This window comes from Ambystoma mexicanum, chromosome 1q (assembly GCF_040938575.1).
Source record: "Ambystoma mexicanum isolate Mex_15411 chromosome 1q, UKY_AmexF1_1, whole genome shotgun sequence".
Classification (NCBI taxonomy): domain Eukaryota; kingdom Metazoa; phylum Chordata; class Amphibia; order Caudata; family Ambystomatidae; genus Ambystoma; species Ambystoma mexicanum.
The window spans coordinates 1,225,135,580-1,225,156,812 of NC_090922.1; the positions used below are offsets into that span (position 1 = coordinate 1,225,135,580).

The following is a 21,233-nucleotide window of genomic DNA, read 5'->3' on the forward strand; positions in this document are numbered from 1 at the left end:
AATAAATGGTTTATTTAAATACAAGTAGGCCCAGATAAGCCTTGGTGAAAATAAGTTATATGTAATCACAATTATAAAAACACAACCCTATGCTTGAAGGTGCACAGACCAAATCATACACCTTATTTGGAACACCTAACAGTAGTTCTGGGAAGTCAAGCCTTTTCATACACATTCAGTATAACGTCACACCTTTTCTTGGGGAGTAATAACCAATGGCTACCTTTTAGATTACATTCAGTAATTGAAGGGTAGTAAACCCTACCAGTTGTACTGTGACGCTCAGTAACACCCTCATTTACTGATGCTCCCCTCGATTCACTACAGTAGGTACTAGAAGGAAGCAACATTTGGAAAAATGTTTGATGTGTTGGTTACCCCTTTGAAATGTATTACTACTGTATAACGTTCAAAAGTGTTCATTAAAGCATTTTTACAGGGAATAAAAAAAAAAGTACAGTTTCATCACACCACTCCAAATATGTGAAATGGCAAGGTTAAAGTTTACTTAAGTTCAATCACGAGAAGAGAGCACAATCTTTCTTAGACATTTTCTAAAATGTGCTGAAGCCATTAGGTAACAAACATGCCCACAGAAAACAAACATCACTTGGAAAACTTCATCTGATGCAAAGCGAAAATCAATATCAAGAGCTTCTGAAACACAACAACAAAAAGCAGCATGACTTGCCGACCAGAGGACAAGAGCAACTTTCTCCAGGGCAAATGAGATGCTACAGCAAACTGAAGCAAGACTTTCTGACATGAGGACAAGAGCAACATCCTCCAGGGAACACGAGACACCACTGGATCAGGACACTGGCAACGCCGGGTGCCCCAGCTAGTGGGCTATAAAGTAAACACTCTGAAACGTTGAAGAAGCTGTGCGAATACCAAATAAATGTTAATGTGTATACTGCGAACGGTGGCCTGTCCTTATTTCTTTCTAAAACCTTGACATGGCTTTATTACCCAACAAATGCATTGCAGATCTTTGCACGGGTTCGAATGCTGCACTCACATTTGTTCGTTAGACTCAAATTACAATTAGAAGGACCAATTATGACTGCATACATCTCCAAAAAAGTGGTAGATGCGTTTTCAAAGCAACAGCACGCTGGACGACACAAGGTGACATTCCGAGAAGGCAGTAGTACTTTTCTTAATTTCAGAAGAAAACCAAACTTTATCATTCTGCACTGGAATGTTTTCCCTCTTTTCCCTCATTCACTGTCAACCTTTCGTTCATGCCTCATACTCTTGCAGGCCCTATTTTACAATTTTATTAAAATGTTCTTCTAACCAAGCACTTCATGATATGAGTGGATGACACAGTTGCAGTACTGTGCAGCCAATTTAGATTATCTTCCAAACCACACAGCATACTTTGTAACTTTTGACCAGAGCCTGCCTCCTTTCTGGTGCCCAAACAATCTAATGTGTAGTTTTCCGCTTTGTAGCAAACTCCCAATTGACGTGCTCCTGGCTGCTCTTGCCAAGAGCCTGAAGGCTTAACCAAAGTCGATCAAAAAGATGCATGTTTTAAACTCCACTTGGCCATTACACAATCCATGCAGTTTAGTTCATTACGACTGTGGATTGCAAGCTAACGAGAATAGTTCCTTCTAAATTATTCCTACATCTTGTGAAGTTGAGCTTAACCATTTCACAACCCATCATAATGGCTCACCTAAAGAGAGTCTAATGATCAACATGTAAAACTAAGCCCAATTAGAACAAATCCTCAACAATAAACAGAAAATATAGTAAACCGGTCAAGTCAGCACAGCATGCTTAGACACCCATTTGTAACATAACAAAAAAGTTTAACTTGCACCAGAGGAGCATTGACTCAGATATATAGCTTCTGCTGCAGGAAACCATCAAGGGTGGACAGAGCAACTGTGCAGAAGATATAGGGGTATAAGATAAATTGAGCTGCAAGACATTATGAGAGGGTGAGATACAGAGAGCACAAACTGCACAAACCGCTAATGGAGAGCGATAAGCATAGCCAAATCATTGCGAGTAAATTTAGAGTTGAATATGGGGCAGAAAAGTGCGATTAGGTGTTTGATATGGTTGGTCAATGTGTCCAGACAGGTAAAAGGGAGAAAAAGCCAGCAATTGCTTAGTATACTGCTGGATGAGCTTGGCTTATGACAAGAGATCACTTTGCTGAAAATGTAGGCTTATGAAAACGTTTTTGTGGTGTAAGAGCAATATTTGTGGTTAAAATGGAAAGGCTAAAATGTCTACATGAGAAAATATGAACAATGAAAAGACCAGAATAGAGAGAAAGAACTAGTGTTCTGGGATCCTCCTGGGGCAGAGGAAAACTAAATTAAGATGGCTGCTGCATGGCTCAAGTTGTAAGAGGTAAATGTTAAGTTGGGTCCCTGGCCAATAATGACACTGACATTTTGTATGAACAGACAACTCCTTTAATCTGTTCCAGGTACATCAAGTCAGCTAAGTCAAAGGGACTGGAAACGTCCACCGGCATCCTCTCACAGTGATCACATCCTCTCAACTGACATTCATGGAACCCACTCATAACACAACATTCTCTCACTCTACATTCCACATCAGTCACTCACAGCATTCCATCCATATACATCAGGTGCAGGTAAAGCTAGTCATAACAGTAAACCGCTCACATAATGGTTATCCCTTGGAAACAAAAGGACTCATGAAAATGTAAAAATAAAAAATAAACCACAGATTTTCAGAAATCCTCCCACAAATATTTCAAAGGTATGTGATACTGTGCAGAATCTTATGCGCAATATTAAAGCCAAATAACATAAGCAAATGTCGAGTAAAGGGAACTGGTAAAGATGAGAAGGGTAAAAAGGAAACACCAATGAAAGGAGGAACTGGGAACAAAGGGAAAGGATGAAGTAGGAACAAAGCAGATAGGGGCAACTGTTAAGGGGTATTGGAGGCAAAGGAAGAGGAAACATGTAAGGTAGAATCCACAGGAAGAAATCCCAGAATACATTAAAATTTTAGCATGGATTTTTTGCTAACAGGCACATGCAATTAAACAGCAAGTTTGGACAAGCAAGGATAATTACTGGTTGGGGATGAGACATGAAGAAGTGATAGGATGGCAGTTCAGTGACTAATCGCCATAGGAGGTTCTCAAGAGTTCTACTACCAATCTTCAGAACTCCAACGGATCTGGTTGAATGCAGAGGGTCAGCAGGAAACAGTTCCATAGGGAGGAGCCTTGGTAATGGATGCATCCGACACCAGAATTACTGTACTTAGGCTGGAGTGACCCACAGATTTCTGATAGGCCAACTTTAGGGGACCTACCCTTCTACGGGTTGTGGTAACTAAGAGCAAATTTGGTTGAGCTGGCCCCTGATGTAGAGTGGGTCAGACGGCACCGGGCGGAAAGGTTTTTCAACCCGCGGGTTGACTGCTCATGTCTGGTTTGGTGTCTCTAGGGAAGGTTGAATCCTTCTATGGACAGACTGTAGAATCAGGATGAATTGGGTGGCAGCCTTCTTGTCCCCCAATTTATCTTCTACAAAGTCCTCGTCCAGCTGAGTTTCTTGGGTTTGTATCCCAAAGTGTTCAGCTGCCTTTATTAACATGTCATTATGGAGAGGTTGATTGTCCACTGGTGAATAATCCTCCTCCTCATCATCATCCAATCAGACTGTTGGTAGCTCTCATTATCATCAGTGTGAACATCATACAGATCCTCTTGTACTGGCTGGACTGGAATTAACACAGCTAGAGAGTATCAGGACACGCTTTTTTAGCTGGGGGCTGGAAGCCTCAGCTGTAGGAGGTGTAACTTGAAAGTTCTGGTAAGCATGTGGATTTTTGTTTGAAGAGATTGTCCACAAAGGTCATCCTAGTCATGACCCTGTCCGTCTTCCGCAGTCCATGTAGCTGGACAGGGAATGACACCAGGGTATTGAGGGGTAGAGTCCTGTCCTAGGGGTGTAGATTGGCCTTTGTTATTTAAGGCTATTTAATTTTATTTAGGGTCTAGGGTTTATCTAGATAAACGGCCCAGAAGCCTTAGGCTGCTAATCTAGCCTGAAGTCGTCCCCGGGTTGGGACGGAACGCGTGGTGCTAACACTACGGCTATGGAGCCAAGCAACAATTTGTAAGTCCATGCTGACTTGTGTTTCTTTTAATGTTTTTTATTGAATAAAACTTACATTTTAGCACTATTCTGGGATGGAGTGCTTTTGCTTCAAGCTGAATAGTGGGAGTGTGTTTTCGACATATAAAGTGCACTTCACTGACATACAGTCTAGTTTGAGATATATGGGATACATTACTCACCGTAATCGTATTTCTGATGCTTGTATCTGCTTAGATTCACATGCTGCGCATAGGCCAACATCTAGTGGAAGCTGCAAAGTATTACAGTTGTTTTCTAAACTCGAAAAGGGACGTCAAATAGGGCGTGCCAGTAATACTATCCCTAGTGTGACGTCCCCTGTCCCCTGTACCCATGATCCCTTGCGCGTGTAGGTCCCTCAGATTGTATTTTACTGACATGAGCTGTAGCCTGAGTACAGTTGAATCCAAGCAGATATGATGGGCAAGCTCATAAGCATCATGCGCCTTATCTCCGAGGGGAGGCAGGGTGGGTCGTATGTGAATCTAAGCAGATACAAGCATCAGAAATACAATTACGGTGAGAAATGCATCCCCTCCGAGGCTTGTGGAATCTGCTTAGATCACATGCTGTGCAAAGATTAGCAAGCAGTGGAAGAAGGAGGTGGGATGGGAGAAGGTTCACGAGCGAATAAATGTCTTAGAATCCCTTGTCCCACTTGTGTATCTGTCTTGGAATGGGCGTCAACGCAGTAGTGCTGAGTGAAAGTATGTATAGAGCTCTATGTAACTGCCTTGCAAATACTGTATAAAAGGGACATTTGCAATGAAAACCAGAGTGGCTCTAGTACCTCTTGTGGAGTGAGCCCTGGGCGTAAAAGGCAGTGTCTTATCTGATAGGGAATAGCACAGTTGGATACATCCGACTATCCACCTAGAGATGGCATTCTTAGAGATGCGGTCACCTTCTCTGCCCGGCACTATGGAGACAAACAGTTGATCTGTTTTTCTTAACGGTCTGGTCTTGTTTAAGTAGCAGAGGACGGCTCTCCTCACATCTAGTGTGTGGAGTTTTACCTCAGCTGAGCTTTTGGCTTCCTGGAAGAAAACCGGCAGCTCAGTTGACTGGTTTACATGAAATTTGGAAATTATGTACTAACCTAGGGTTAGTACATAAAACCAGCTTGTCTTAGTGTACAACCAAGAAAGGATCCTGAACTGACAAAGCTTGAATTTCACTGACCCTTCTTATGGAAGTGATAGCCACTAAGAAGGCAGTTTTATAAGTCAGGTATTTGAGACTAGATTGGTGGATAGGCTCGAAAGGGGGTCCCATGAGCTTACTGAATACCACATTGAGGTCCCACCCTGGCGGCGGGTTAGAAATTGGTGGGTGGAGTCTCTCTACTCCTTCCATAAAAGCTTTGATGACCGGCACTTTTCACCATGAGACCTTATTGTGAGAGGTCGTGTAGGCTGACAAAGCCGCCAGGTGGACCTTTTAGGGAGTTGAATACTAACCCTGCATCTAGCAAATGGAGCACCTAAGTTGATGGAGTACGTGTACATCGAGTTCTGTCTTCAATTTCAATGTGTGATATGTAGACTGCATTGATAGGCCTCCAAACTGCATTGTATGATATTTAGATTGCATTGCTAGGCCTCTCCCACCATACAGGTCTCTCAAATCTAGCTGGTGTTCTGTCTCCAATTGCACTATGTGATATTAGACTGCATTGTACAATATTTAGATTGCATTGACAGGCCTCTATACCCACTATATAGGTCGCTTGAATTTAGCAGACCCTCTATGTCCAGACTGCATTGTGTGATATTTAGATTGCATCGATAGACCTCTCACCCACTATACAGATCTCTCAGATCTGGCAGGGGCTCTGTCTCCAATAGCACTGCTTGACATTCGATTGCATTGATAGGCGCATCCCCCACTACACAGGTCTCAAACTTTGCTGACCAACTCACTCTAAAGTGAGACAAAACCCACTAGTGAACTACTGTAGAGTGACACTCCAATTAGGGGCTCATGCCTCATAAGGCGTAAATCCTAGCTGCACCCCTCCAACCCACTCTTCAATTAGGAGATACCCTTCTCAAACCCACCTAGCTAGCTCACCACAGTGAACCGCATCCAGGGAGACGGACACTAAAGAGAGCCACCGATTACTCCCAATATACAACCCTTATCCACCTCTCCTACCCCTCTCAAGACAGCGACTGAACAAGTTGGCAACATCAGCCGGAATACCACCTACAGACAAAGCCCAAACTAGTAGCGGACAGCCCTCCACACCCACTACTACACCACAAGACAACCAGACCAAAACAGAACCAACCGGATATTGCCAAACAAAGACTAAACAACTCTCAACCTTACAATGCTGCGCAAACGACACATTCCAAGGGAAAGAACAAGAGAAGAAATAAACACTCCGGAACAGCAACAAAGAAAGACAACTACACAACGCACCCCCACAGAAAGGAACAAAAATCGAACCAACACAGAGAAGAGACAAATCCCTCTACTTAACTCTATACCTCGCTGACAACTGGTCGCCACAGCAAACCAACCCAATGCTAGAAGCAGCAACATCAAATAACCGAACACAAGCACGTAGAAGGTTGAACAACACAAAAAACAACAAACACACGACTGATGCGATGACACCCTACTTCACTAAAGCAAGAGGACTTCCAATCGACAAAAAACTCCCAGAAGACAAGCCCGAAAAAAACAAAAACCCAAGACAGAACCTAGAGGAACTCTTCAAAGACAGACACCCCGAAACCTACAGCCCAACAAGAGATCGACCAGGAAGGAAACCTCAACACCGATCAGAAGACAACCTCTACAAGAAAGTCCAAACCAAACAACACCTCCAAACAACACTGCAATCTAATAAACGCAAGATCCATGTCAAAACACTCAGAGATCTTCGACCTACTCGATGACAACGGCATTGACATCCTGTTCATCACAGAAACATGGCTGGATGACAACTACAAAATCACACTCCAAAGCTGCCTTCCAACCGACTTCAAATGCCTTCGAATAAACAGGAAAAACAAAAAAGGAGGCGGCATTGCAATAGCATTCAAAGAACACCTGAAATTAAAAACGGATGAACCACAACATCCTCAACTGTGAAACCATGGTAATACACCTAACGAGCCCAAAAACCAACATCACATTAATCCTGGTGTACAGACGACCGACATATGATGCAACCTTCATCGACAACTTCATAGCAGCCATCACCAACGAACACCTAATCATCCTAGGGGACTTCAACATCTGGTTTGAAGACAGTCAAGCCAACTCCCATAACTCACTGACTGAACAACTAGCTACCATGAAACTACGACAACTAGTCAAAGGGCAACACATTCGGCAGGACACACCCTCGACGCAATTTTCGGCAATAAAATACTCACCACCACGGCATCCCCGATACAAATATTGCAGAGCGACCACCTCATCATCCCATTCATGATCACCATGCCAACCCAAGTTTACATCTAACCTCCTAAACTCACAGCCACAACAAAAAAAAACTGTAAACACGTCAAAGAAAGTAACCTATTCGAACAACTGGAATTAACATAACTAGAGTTAGCTGACCTAGATGGGAAAGCGGAACTACTACACAAATGGATTGCAGACACAATAGATAAGATCGCCCCAGAAAAACCATTCACCACATCAAAAAAAATACAAAAAAAAAAAAAAAAAAAAAGGAGCAATGGCAAAATGGTTCACCCCACTATTAAAACACCACGAAAAAGGAAAACAAAAAGATGGAACTTGAATGGAGGAAAGAATACAACCCAGACAAAAAATAACACTGTTCCAAAAACAAATCTGCACATACAAGAACGAAATTCAAAAAGGCGAAGAGAAGGCATTATGATGACAGAATCACCAATGCCACCAACACACAAAAAGAAACGTTTACCATTGTTAAAGAGATGAGAAACCAACCAGGCTGAGATAACACCCCAACCCTCTCAGAGAAACTTTGCAACAACCCGGCAGACCACTTCAAGACATTTTTTTATAATAAAATCAAAAATCAATGACATCCGACAAACCATACAAAAGCAACCAACCAACCGCAACAGACAACCAAAAGAACCTAACAGAACCACAGAACAAAAAAAATGTCCAGAAATATCAGCAGTGGCATTCGCAATGCTGGTAAAACGCAGCAAGAAAGCTGGATCACCCATGGATCCCTCCAACGGAAATGGGAACCGCACCAGCATCATCTAAGGTAATAAAAAAATCTGGGAGTCCTGATGGACAACACCCTAAACTTAGAACCACAAATAAATGCAACAGTGAAGAAATGCTTTTTTCTCCTCCCCACGGCAAGAATCCTACCTTTCCTCTCCTTCACGCACAAAATACTCACTATCGTCGCCCTCATCATGTCAAGAATCGACTATGCAAATGCCTCTTTCTCGGAATACCAGAATACCTCCTGAAGAAACTACAATGGATCCAAAATGCAGCAGCCAGACTACTCCTCAAACTATCCATAAGAGACCACATCACTCCTACCCTAATAACACTACACTGGCTCCCAGTAAAACATTGCAACACCTTCAAAACCATGTGCATAACGCACAGGGCAATCAGTGGACAAGGAGCAGAATTCCTACAAAAGAAAATCTACAAACCAAAGAGGCCCCTCCGATCCAGCAAAGAAATACACCTGGAACTAAAACCATACCTTAAGAAAAAACTTGGAGGCACCTCCTTACACCACTTAGCCGCAAAAACCTGGAACATCATCCCAAAAGAGATCAGAAACACCCAAGATCACCACAAATTCAGGAAATTACTAAAAACCTGGCTCTTCAAGGCCACAGACTCAAACTGAAAACCAAAACAGAGAAAAAGGATGACTGAACTGGAGAGGACACTGACAGCCTATCAAAGGACGCAGGTTGAATAAATACCCTTGTTTACCTGATGCGCCGGGATGACCTCTATGGCGTCCTTTGATAGAGTCGCGATCTCTTCGAGGAGGATTTTCTGATGTTCCTGCAAGTGTATTTTCTGTCGTGGTGGATGGTCGTGGTGGTGCTGTAGTAACTCGATACAGTAGCCTCCGGACACTGTGGACAGCACCATCTGTCCGAGGTGATCCCTTCCCATGTGTGGGTGAAGTTGGTAATGCGCTCCCCTACTGGGATGCATGGGAGGGGACCTGGAGCGGAGTGTCACTGTTTGGTAGGTGGCGTACTACCTCTAGCGGGGCTGCCTCTTCCCTGCCCGCGACCTCTGCGCTGCCCTCTTGGGTATCCCTGGGAAGATTGTGACTGGTAATTCCTCCACGATCAGCCCTGGTTTTGGCTATAGATTGACCCACTTTGGGAATTCTGTCCTCGAAAGCGTCAAAAATTACCATTTCCCCTCTGTCCAGAGGAGTTTTTCGTGAGTTGACCAAGTAATTTCAATGTATCATACTCATCTTTCGCCATTTTGAGTGCATCTTCAATGGCTTTGCCGAACAATACATCAGGCTCGACCGGCATGTCTATCAGGGTCGTCCGAGTTTCTGGTTTGAATCCTGACAGTCTTAACCATGCATGCCTCTTAATGACCGTGCCCTCATCGATTATTCTACTGGCATTAGCAGCCGCGTCGAAGTTGGTTTCCAGGAGACAACCCGACACTGCCCTCCCCTCAGCTGCTACTTGCGCTAACTGGGACTTTAGTGTTCAGGTGCGGAGGAAAGCAATGCAGATACTTCCTCCCACTTACGGCAATTATAGATTGCTAAGAGGGTGGCACTGTTGCCCATCCTAGCCTGATAAGCCGCAGATGAAGCGACTTTCCTCCCTAGCCCATAGATCCTTTTGCTTTCTTTATCCGTAGGAGCCTCCGAGGAAGCAAGTGGGGTTCCCGCCCTCTTTCAAGTGGTGGTAACGACTAGGGAATCTGGCTTTAGTTGTCCCCTGACATATAAAGGGTCAGAGGGAGCAGCGCAAAATAACTTTTCAACACATGGATTTACTGCACGTGTGAGGTTAGGGGTCTGCAAGGAAGGTAGAATTCTGCGCTGGACTGATTTTAGTAAAGGGATGGACTGCATTACTGCCCTTTTGTCTCCCAGGATTTGTACTGCAAAATCCCTGTCCTCCTGAACTGTGTGTTTTTCTGGAAGTGTTCAGCAGCCTTAGTAATACCTCATTAAGGAGAGGCTGGTTATCGACTGGCAAATCATTAACAGGAGGGTCTTTAGGAATTGGGGAGTCTAAAGTGTAAGCTTCAGCCTCATCTTCAGACTCCTGGTCCTCCTCATACCCGTCGTAGTAAGGGTCTGCAGCTTGTCCCTCCTCGAATTGAGGGTCAGTTTCTTTATGGTAAGAACTTGGGTCATAAGGCTCCACCACTACTAAGTCCTGAAAGGGAGTATCAGTGCAAGCCCTCTTATGCAGGGTTGAGGAGACACAGGAGTGGCCCTGGAACCAGAAGTAGCTGAGGTGGGAGGGGCGTTCTTATAACTGTGAAAATAGTTAGGTTCTTTTTCATTAAAATTTGCCATAAAGTTCATCCTTTTCATTACCCCATGTCCTGAGAGCTCCATTCCTTGGAGCTTGGTATAATCACAGACTGAGTGTTAAGGCCCATGTCCTCATCTGTGGGAGGTATAACTTTGGTCTTGGGGGCCGACTGATGTTCTTTTGATTTTCTTTTTTTAGCTGCCTTGTCCTCCCTATGCTTCTCTTTAGAAGTGTGGGTACCTTTAGATGATTTTCTGATTTCCCCTCACCCCATGGCTAGAAGTGGTCTTACTAGACTTTTTGGGGTTTTCCGCTTGGTCCGACACATCGCGCCAACTTTCGGTGGCGTGATCCGATGTGGAGCGTAGAATTTCAGGTGTAGGGTTAGACACGGAGCGTCTACTTTCGGTAATGGTTTGAGACACAGTGTTGTCATCGGACGACCGGGTGTCGGTAGTGGTTTGATGGACGTCACCTTTTCCGTCCAAGGACGGGTGTGCCTTGTCGTGCGGGACCGCCCAGAGGACCGTTCCCTAGGTGCGGACCGTTGCCGAGTCTCAGCTGGGGCTAGTGTGCTTGGTGGTGGATGTTCGTGTTGCACTTTTTCTGCCGGGTGTGTTCCCCACAACATGGCCGCCGGCCAGTTCTATGGGGTCGGGGGTCTGCACATGGGTAGCTGAAGCCGTCCCATTGCCCTCCGATTCGGCAGCGTTGCTGCCATCGCTGAACACGCCCTCTACGTACATGGCCACGAGCAGCTTGGCATAGTGGGCCCAGTGCTTCGTGGAGCGGTCCTTTAGGGTTTTCGGCTTGAAAAGCCTATAGGCCTTACAAGATGTGGTCCCAAGGGTGACACAAATTGCAAACAGTATGTTTATCTACCCAGGGAAATTTCTTGTTACACTTGGGACAGAATTTAAGCGGAGTACTCGCCATAAGGTCAAAATATGGCAGCGGGGCAAATCTATGTAGGAAAAAAGGGGAATATATATATATCCTCCCCTCAGTCTCTCTACTGACTGGGCCGAGGCCTGAGGTGGCCTTCCAAAGCCCGGGGTCCGTCGCAGCAGTCTTCGACGCAAGCCTTGCATGTCTCTCCGATCATCACTTGCGTCGTTCTTCGTAGTTCAGTGAACAAAGGATAGAGAGAGATCTAACGGTAGTTGAAATATAGATAAGGCTTTATGATGAAAGGAACTCCGCACACATGCGTATGACTAGTATGGTGGGAAAAAACTATCGGAGGGACCTACACGCGTGAGGGATCATGGGTGCAGGGGACGTCACACTAGGGATAGTATTACTGGCACGCCCTATTCAACGTCCCTTTTCGAGTTTCGAAAACAACTAATACTTTGCAGCTTCCACTAGAGGTCTGCCTATGTACAGAGAAGGAACAAGTTACTTACCTGTAACTGTTGTTCTCCAGCATGGGTCTGGCATGGATTCACATGCTCATGAATATTCCCCGTCGTCAGGCTGGGAATCCTCGGTAAAGAAAAAAAAAAAAAACAGTATCAGTTTCGTTTCTGATCTGTCTTTCGTAGTAATAACCAATCACTGGTCTCTGCGTCATACTGACCACAGCCAATGACTGCCCTCTACCTAAGCACCGCCTCTGGCAGCCATCTTCAGATTTGGAAGCACGTGAAGTGGCAGTATGACCAAGTGAAGAGCCGCAGAGGGGTAGGCGGGAGGGTTCGCATGTGAATCCATGCCAGACCCATGCTGGAGAACAACAGTTACAGGTAAGTAACTTGTTCCTTCTCCAGCATGGGGTCTGGCATGGATTCACATGCTCATGAATAAAGAATACATAGCAGTACACACATGCACAACCACGGGAGGTGGCAAAGGCTCAACATTAAGCATCACATCAACTCAACATTAAGCATCTTACCTCCTCACCAGGCTCACCTCAGGCGAACAGGTTGCGCAGCACTGCTTGGCCGACCCTGGACTCCTCCCTGGAATCCCGGTCGACGCAGTAGAATTTCGTGAAGGTGTGCGTCGACCTCCACGTAGCAGCCCTGCATATGTCCAGCAGGGGCACACCAGATAGGAACGCCGTGGTAGCTGCGATCGCTCTGGTGGAATGGGCTCTCGGACGGCCAGGCAGCGGTCGGTTTGCCAACCGGTGACAGTACATGATACAGCCGGAGAGCCATCTGGAGATGGAAGCCTTCGAGAGAGCCTTCCCCTGATTGACAGGTCCAAAGTTCACAAAGAGTTGTGACGTCTTCCGAAAACCTTTCGTGCGGTCCACGTAGAACTTCAGCGCTCTAGCTACATCCAGCGAGTGCAAAGTCCTCTCAGCCGGCGACGAAGGCGACGGGAAGAACACAGGTAACACCAAGGGTTCGTTGAGATGAAAGTCCGACGGTACCTTGGGCATGAAGGAGGGGTGCGTCCTGAGCACTACCCTCGTGTCGTGGAAAGTCAAGTACGGGGCCTTGCAGGAAAGGGCCTGGATCTCTCCCACTCGTCGTGCGGAGGTGATGGCCACGAGAAAAGCTGTTTTCCACGATAGAAACTTCAACGGGGCCGAGTGCAGAGGCTCGAACGGAGGTCCCATGAGTTTGGTCAGCACCACGTTGAGCTCCCACGCCGGGGCCGGAGCCTTCACCGGCGGGAACGATCTGAACAGTCCCTTCATGAACTCTTTCACCAGACGATGAGACCACAAGGACGTCCGGCCCGTGGTTCTGGTGTATCGGGAGATCGCAGCAAGATGAATCTTGATGGACGCGTGTGCCAGACCAGCTTTGGCCAGCGTCAGCAGGTACGGCAGCACTTGGGGAGCCGTAATCCGTAGAGGGTTAATCTTCTGTGCGTGGCACCAGACAGAAAACCTCTTCCATTTGTGTCCGTAGCATTTAAGAGTCGAGGACGCCCTGGCCTTTGCAAGAACCTCTCTGCAATCGGCCGGTATGTCGTATCCTCCAAACTCTAGCGCTGCAGGAGCCAGGCCTGCAAGTTCAGCGACTTCGGGTCGTGGTGGAGGATGGCGCCTCCTTCCCTGGAGAGTAAATCCGCGTCCGCCGGCAGCTTGATTGGCGGGGACGCCGACAAGTCCAGAAGGTCCGGGAACCATATCTGCCTCGGCCACGCAGGTGCGACGAGGATCATCCTGCACCGTGACCTCTTGAGCTGGTTTCGCGAACAGGTCGATCTGGGGTGTGCCCCACCGTCGGAAGAGGCGATCCACCAGATCCTGCCGTAGTTCCCACTCGTGGCACGAGCGCAGCTCCCTGCTGAGTGAGTCGGCGATGGTGTTCTTTATCCCTGCCAGATGAAACGGCACCAGAAGAATCCCTTGGGCGACGGCCCAATGCCACAGGTCCTGCGCCTCCTTGGACAGCGCTGGGGACCTGGTTCCGCCCTGTTTCCTGATGTAAAACATGGTGGTGGTGTTGTCGGTGAAGATCCTCACCACCTTGCCCTTGAGGGACGGAAGGAAGGACCTGAGGGCCCAAAACACTGCACGGAGCTCCAGGACGTTGATATGCAGGGACTTCTCCGTCGGGAGCCAGAGTCCCCTTGCGTGCAGATTTTCGGTGTGCGCTCCCCACCCTTCTAGGGAGGCATCCGTGGTCACAGTCACCTGGTGGGCTGGGGTCTGGAAGTCCATGTCCGCCGTCAGATGCGCGCGGGTGCCCCACCACCGTATCGCTCGTCGGAAACTCTCGTCGAGCTTGATCCTTTCCTCGAAGCTGCCCGTCGTCTGGATCCAGCGCGCATCCAGGAACTCTTGCAACGGGCGCATCCGGAGCCTGCACATGGGAATGAGGTAGATGCAGGAAGACATCATCCCGAGGAGGGACTTGACGGACCTCACCTTGGCCGCGTCGGCCACCAACATCCGTTGCACCTTGCCCAGGATGGTCCTGGTCCTCTCCTCCGACGGGGAGGCCAGAAGGGACACTGTGTCGAGCCTCGCTCCCAGAAACAGTGCGACTTGCGCGGGCACCAGGTGGGATTTGGCGTAGTTCACGGAGAATCCCAGGTCCGTGAGGAGTTGGACGGTCCTTGCCGTGTGGACCACGGCGAGCTCCCTCGTCTTGGCGCGGATGAGCCAGTCGTCCAGGTAGGGGTAGACGTGAATCCCCTCGCGGCGCAGCTGCGCCGCCACCGGTGCGAGGCACTTGGTGAAAACCCTGGGTGCCGACCGCAGTCCGAAGGGAAGGGCTTTGAACTGGTAATGACGCCCTTGGACCACGAATCTGAGGAATTTTCGGTGCCCCATTAGGATGGGAATGTGGAAGTAGGCATCCTCCAAATCCAACGACGATAGGAAGTCTCCTTCCTCCAGCTGACCCAGGACGTGCTGGAGGGTGACCATCCGGAACTTCTGCGCCTTGATGAACTTGTTCAGGCGTCGCAGGTCCAGGATGGGGCGCCATCCTCCCGTCTTCTTCTTCACGAGGAAGTAACGCGAGTAGACTCCGGAGCCCCGAAGCCTCTTTGGGACGAGTTCGATGGCGCCCTTTCTGAGCATCGCCTTTACCTCCAGGAGAAGTTGAGGGACGTGAAGTTCTTTCCTGGCCACGGGGGGGACGCGCGGGCACCTTCTTTGAAACTCGAGCGCGTGGCCCCGGGCCAGGGCGTCCAGCACCCAACGGTCGGTGGAGATGGACTCCCACACGCTGACGAAGCCCGCCAGCCGGCCTCCCACCGGGGTGCTTCGGTGGGGGCCCGACCCACGGCCGGTTCAATCCTGCTTGGACGCGGCCTTGCCGCCTTGGCCTCCTTGGCGACGACGGCGGGGTCCGCCAGACTTGCCTCGTCCTCTGTAGGCCTCTTGCGACGACGAGCGGGCCGCTTGACGGTAGGAAGCGAAACCGCCGCCGGAACCTTTGGAGGCGCCCTTGCCTCCGCCGCTCCGAAAGGGCGTCCGCCGTTGCTGCAGTACTCCAAGGGCCCGGGCCGTCTCAGTATCCGCCTTGATGGCCTGAAGGGAATCGTCCACTGTCTTCCCAAACAGGTTGTTCCCGTCGAAGGGCATGTCCAGGACCCTGGTCTGGACGTCCTGCCGAAAGTCCGTAGCCTTGAGCCATCCGCGACGTCGAAGGCAAACGCCGTTGCCCATCTGGCGGAACCCAGTGTCGGCGATGTCCGTCGCCACGGTGATGGCGTGGTCCGAGGCCACCTCACCTTCCTGCAGGATCTCAAGGGCCTCCGCCCTCTTGTCGTCCGGCAGAAAATCCAGCAGGGGAGCTATCTTGTACCAGAGTTCCCTGTCGTAGCGGGCCACGATAGCCAAGGCGTTGGCCGCTTTAATCGTCGTCGCCGCCGACGAGATGACTCTGCGTCCCATGGCATCCAATTTCTTTCCCTCGCCGTCCGGCGGGGAAGTCGACGTGGAGGCCGCACCCCCCCCGCTTTCTTCCTGGCTGCCGCGGAGACGACGGAGTCCGGGGTAGGCTGCGCCCGGAGGCATAGGGGGGCCGAGTCCGGGACCCGGTACTTTTTCTCGTACCGGTCTCTTTTCGCTGGCGTCGTGGAAGGGTTCTTGAGGAGGGAAAGGCCCTCATCCCAAATGTCGTCCAACAGAGGCACTGCGAGGACCGTCTTCCTCTTGGTCTCGCGCCGTTGGTAAAGGAAGCCTTCCTTTTTCTTCTCCTCAGGGCAGAGTTGGAAAAGCTCGGATGCCCTGGCGATCATTGAGTGGAACGATCCAATCTCGTCGGGCGGAGAAGCCCTGGTGGGAGGCGACGACGGAAAATCCTCGTCGTATGCCTCGTCGTCCGTACCAGTCGCTGCCGTGTCAGTCCCCGTATCATCCCCTCGGGTGGACGGGGAGGAGGGCTGGACGGGGCGCGACGGTTGAAAAGGAGGCGGTGGATGAATCCTTCTTTTCTTGGTAGGGGGAACACCAGAAGGTCCCGGTTCTGGATCCCCCGACGGGAGAGGTTCCTCCGTCGGTAACGGTAGTCTCGTCCTTATCTCGGAGCATAAGGACTGTATAGCCAACAAAATGGCCGCTGAGTTGTCTTGCGGCGCTGGCAGAGGCGAATCCGACGGGCGAGCAGGGGCCCCGTCGGTATCCTCGACGTCGTCACCTGCGTCGGGGCCCATTCCGACGGGCTGGTCTTGTTCCACGCCTAGGCCGTGGCTTAAGACCTCGATCAGTTCCTCTTCTGAGGTTGAGGCCGAATCTACGACGACGCCCTGCCCCCCCTTCTTCCCCACGGAGGGTTTCACGGGGGTCCTATCGATGGGCACGAAAGAAGACTCCCTCCGAGGAGGCAGGGAGATTCTGGGCCCCGAGGCCGCCACCACTGGTGCAGCCTCCACAGGCTGGGCCAGGGCCGCCGCGACCGTTTCGATAGAGGGCTTGGTTGAATGGATCAAGGCCTTCACCACCTTAGGTGCGCTCACCGCCTTATCCTTGAGGGAGGGGGCACTGCCACGCTCCTCCTCTGCCTTAGAGCTCGACCGGGGTCTCTCCAGGAGCTTCGCCGGGTGCTCGGCCTTCCTCTTACCCGACCCAGAGCGTTGGCTCGTGGTTGATGGTGCCGGGGAGGGTGCGCCCTGCCTGGCGCCCGTAGAGCTCGACCGTTCGGCGCTCCCGGTGCCAGCGGACTCGCGGTGCTTGGCCTTATGTTGGGCCCCCGTCGCCGGGGCGCCCTCAAAGGTCTTAGAAGACCGCTCAGATTTCTTCTTCTTCTCGCCAGACGGGCTCTTACCCTCCAGCCAGCTGGCGAGACGTTGATGGCGGTCCTTCATGGTCCGTTCCGACATGTTGCCGCAAAACGCACAGTCCTTCTCCACGTGCGTCTTGTCCCCATGAAGGCAGTAAAGGCAGAAAGAGTGTTCGTCCTCCTTGAAGACGTTCTGCAGCTGGCATCCAGGGCAGGCCCTGAACAGCTTTCCGGGCGTCGAGCTTCCCTTCTCCTGGGCCATCTCCGAGACCGGGCCTGAGAAGCTTCTGGAGTCCTCCGAAGTGTAGCTCGACGAAATCTTCACCCTTGAGGGGCACAGATGAATCCGACACGGGTCCCCGTTGATCGGATGTAGGATCGGTGGAGCTTGAGGCTCTTTTGACCGAAAGAATCGAAGTTTTTGTGAAAAAGCGCGAAAAAATAGCACTAACGCTCGAGAGCAATAGCACGAGGATCCCAACACATGAACGTGCGGTAAAAATCTGAAGATGGCTGCCAGAGGCGGTGCTTAGGTAGAGGGCAGTCATTGGCTGTGGTCAGTATGACGCAGAGACCAGTGATTGGTTATTACTACGAAAGACAGATCAGAAACGAAACTGATACTGTTTTTTTTTTTTTTCTTTACCGAGGATTCCCAGCCTGACGACGGGGAATATTCATGAGCATGTGAATCCATGCCAGACCCCATGCTGGAGAAAAATTAGTGCCACTCAATTCTTTTTGGGGTATCATTGTTTGGACACCCACCAATCTTTTTTACTTGGCCACAATGTGGCCCAAATACACACTCTTCCAGCGCACGCCCTCCTCGCCAAGCATAGGTCGATAAGCTAATACTGTTACCCGAGTCCTTTTCAGATAAGTGACACTCCGTTGCTTTTGGGGACTTCAAAACCTTAACTGCTTGTCTGGTTGGTGAGGGGAATAGTGATGACCTGAACAAATTGTGCAGTAGCTTCCTTCCCCTTTATCTTCTGGTTTAGTTTTTTGTTCTGGATTAGAATTTTGTTGATCCCTTGTAGATTCTCCCACAGCCATGCTCCTCTCCTTTTCATTGTTTTTCCATTGGTTGTGGGCAATTTAGTATTTTGCTCTACAAACCCCTCTGTCGGCCCCAAGACCAGTTCAGGGCCCCCTTCTTCCATCACCAGGGAGTCTTTGCACGATTGGGACAGGCGATTAAACTTCTCCATCAAGTTGAAAGAGGTATCGTTTAGGTCAACCGGCTCAGTCACCATATTTTCACTTTCCTGTGCTCCCTCCATTCTAGGCCTCATTTGGCAAACCTCCTGGAGGGATGTTATATGCGTTCAAGGCATCTGATGAAAACTGGCAATTGCCCATTAGCCCTGTATATCTTCATTTGCTGTAGTCTGTATTTTGGTTTCTCTTTAAGTCCCCAATAAGATCTCCTAAGGATAATGTTACTGCTGATTTCAGACCTACTAATGAGACTTCGCACTTGCTAACTTCTCGCTTAAGTTCGAGAAGGAGCCCTGAATGACTTTGCACATCACCCTGTAGTGATACACTGACCAGAGTTAAGCACAAAACTTAAAGCCAATAAGGTAGCCTCACTACCTTATTTTAATGGCAGATTCTTCCTCATGCAATTCTGACTGCCTTAGTATAGGCTCAGTAGGGGTCCCTGTAGTAATATAGTTCATTATCAAGTTAATGTGTTGGGGGTGGGTATGTTCGTTCCAAGAAAGAAATCTGAATTTCGAGCAGAAAGAAAATTATCTGTAATCCAATGTGACCCAAGTACCCTTTGACCCCAATACATAAGATTTTTGAAAGCAAACAATTGCCATATGTGTTTGGACCAGGACAATTATTGGTCCAGTAGTTGATATTCATTTACATTACTATTTTTCTCAAACATGCTTGTTTATTTGTTTGTAGGACGCACTAAACCCATAGGTAAATGGGCGCAACATGGTAAAGGGATACTTGAGACTTAGGTTACACAATGAAATAGTTAAAACACAAAAACAGGTAATATATAGGGAAGTGAAGCAGAAGGATACATTAAATTACATATATCCACAGGTATGTTCATCGAGGTTGAGTCCAATTTGGATGATATGTCATTGGAACGCAGCCAGCTCAAGGTATTATGCCTGAAGCTAAGGTAGGATAGGCCAGCTCTTAGTGCTGGAGGTAGTGCGTTCCAAGACTGGGCAGCTTTCACCGGGAAGCTACTTCCCCTATATTTTTATAGCTTATTTCTAGGTATCTCCAGACAAAAGGAGTGGGCCATTCTAGTAGGGTGGGTAGAGGCCCTCCTAACCATTCTTTCAGTCAGGTATGGGGAGCTGTGTCGTCCAGGTACTTGTACGTCAAGGAGAATGCTTTGAGTAGGATTCTATCGTTAATATTTAACCAGTGGTGTTCCCTTCTGATTTTGGAGACATGTTGTCTGTTAGGGATTTTCAGGGCCGCTCTCAGGGTATTATTTTGTAAGATTTGGATTTTATCCAGTATATATTTGTTGGCCCCCAAGTATAGAGTGCTGCAGTAATCCAATATTGACATTAGGGCGTTGGCAATGATAATGCAACTTGTTTTGGATAAGAATGGTCTGCAGGGTCTGATGAGATTGCAGGTGTAGGCAGTAGACGTCATGGAATTTACCTGTTTCCTTAGGGTCAGGGTGGAGTCGAGGCAAAAGCCTAAGGTTTTAACTTCCGTAGCTACCTTGATAATGTTGGTCTATGTTGAAGGCGGAATAATTAGAGTGATGTTTTTTTTAAGGTAGTAGCTGATCCAAGAATTAAGATTTCTGTTTTGTCGTCATTCAGGCAGTGGCCATGGGATGCTATCCATGCCTGAATGAGGAGGTATATTTTATTTACCAAGGCTGTATCTATGTCAAAATTGCCCGAAAGGGGGATAAGGATCTGGGTGTCATCTGCGTAATTCATGTAGGTGACCCCCAGTCTGTCCAATTTGTCGAATAGGGGCTTGGGAAATATATTATACATGGTTGGCAATACACAAGAACCTTGTGGAACGTCACAAGCAGTCTGGATAGGGGCGGCCGAAGGGGAGAAGACTTGGATCGTTCTATTGTCAAGGAAGGACTGAACCCATGCTATTGTGTCCATCGAGAAGTGGGCTGCCGTAGCTAGGTGTTTGTACAGGACTTCATGGTCCACCAAGTCAAAGGCCGCCGACAGGTCCAGGAGTAGTATCATGGCAGTTTTGCCTTGGTCCCTGAGCTCATCAATTTGTGTTTTTAGGTCGATTAGTGCTGTTTCCTTGCCATGTTGTAGCCTGAAGCAAGATTGGCGAGATCCTAGAAGGTGGTTGGGGTTTCCAGGTAATTCTGAATTTGCAAGCACGCAACCCTATCGATAATTTTGAGGAAGAAAGGCACCGTAGTAATGGGCCTGTAATTTGTTGGGATGGAAGAGTGCAGAGTTTTTATTTATTTATTTTTTTAGCAAAGGTAGCACCCAGGACTCTTTTAGGTTGCTTGGGACAGTGTTAGTCGTGAATGAGGCATTAATCAGTTTAGTGAAGAAAGGTTCTAGGTCTCTTGCCGCGTCTTTGATTATTTGGGCAGGGCAATTGTCATTCAGGCAGTTCGAGTGTTTCAAGGATAGAATATTTTTTTCTGTTTCCAGGATAGATGCATTGCGATTAGACAAACAGTTTACTTATCAAACCAGACCCTGTATAACATTGCCCACAAAGTACACAACATAAAAGAATACATACAAGCATTGCATAGTGAAGGATACCATGAATTAGTAACTCCTTAAATCTGTTGGCACAGAATTCAACATTCTAAGATCTGCAGTTAAGGTGCAAGTAGGCTTGTAATGCCAACATTGCAAAATAATACTCTCCCCCAGTTGCTTCCATGCTCGAGACGTAGGGAATTTTTTTTCCACAAAGTAGGGTTTATAGTCATTCCATCGACAGCCAAAGCA

The 21,233-nt window shown here is 48.4% G+C and overlaps 1 protein-coding gene across 1 annotated transcript in view; it reads right to left on the reverse strand.

Annotated features, from left to right (window-relative positions):
• CACHD1 (cache domain containing 1) overlaps window positions 1-21,233 on the reverse strand; it is a 648,022-nt gene that overhangs the window by 108,146 nt on the left and 518,643 nt on the right. The window lies entirely within an intron of this gene.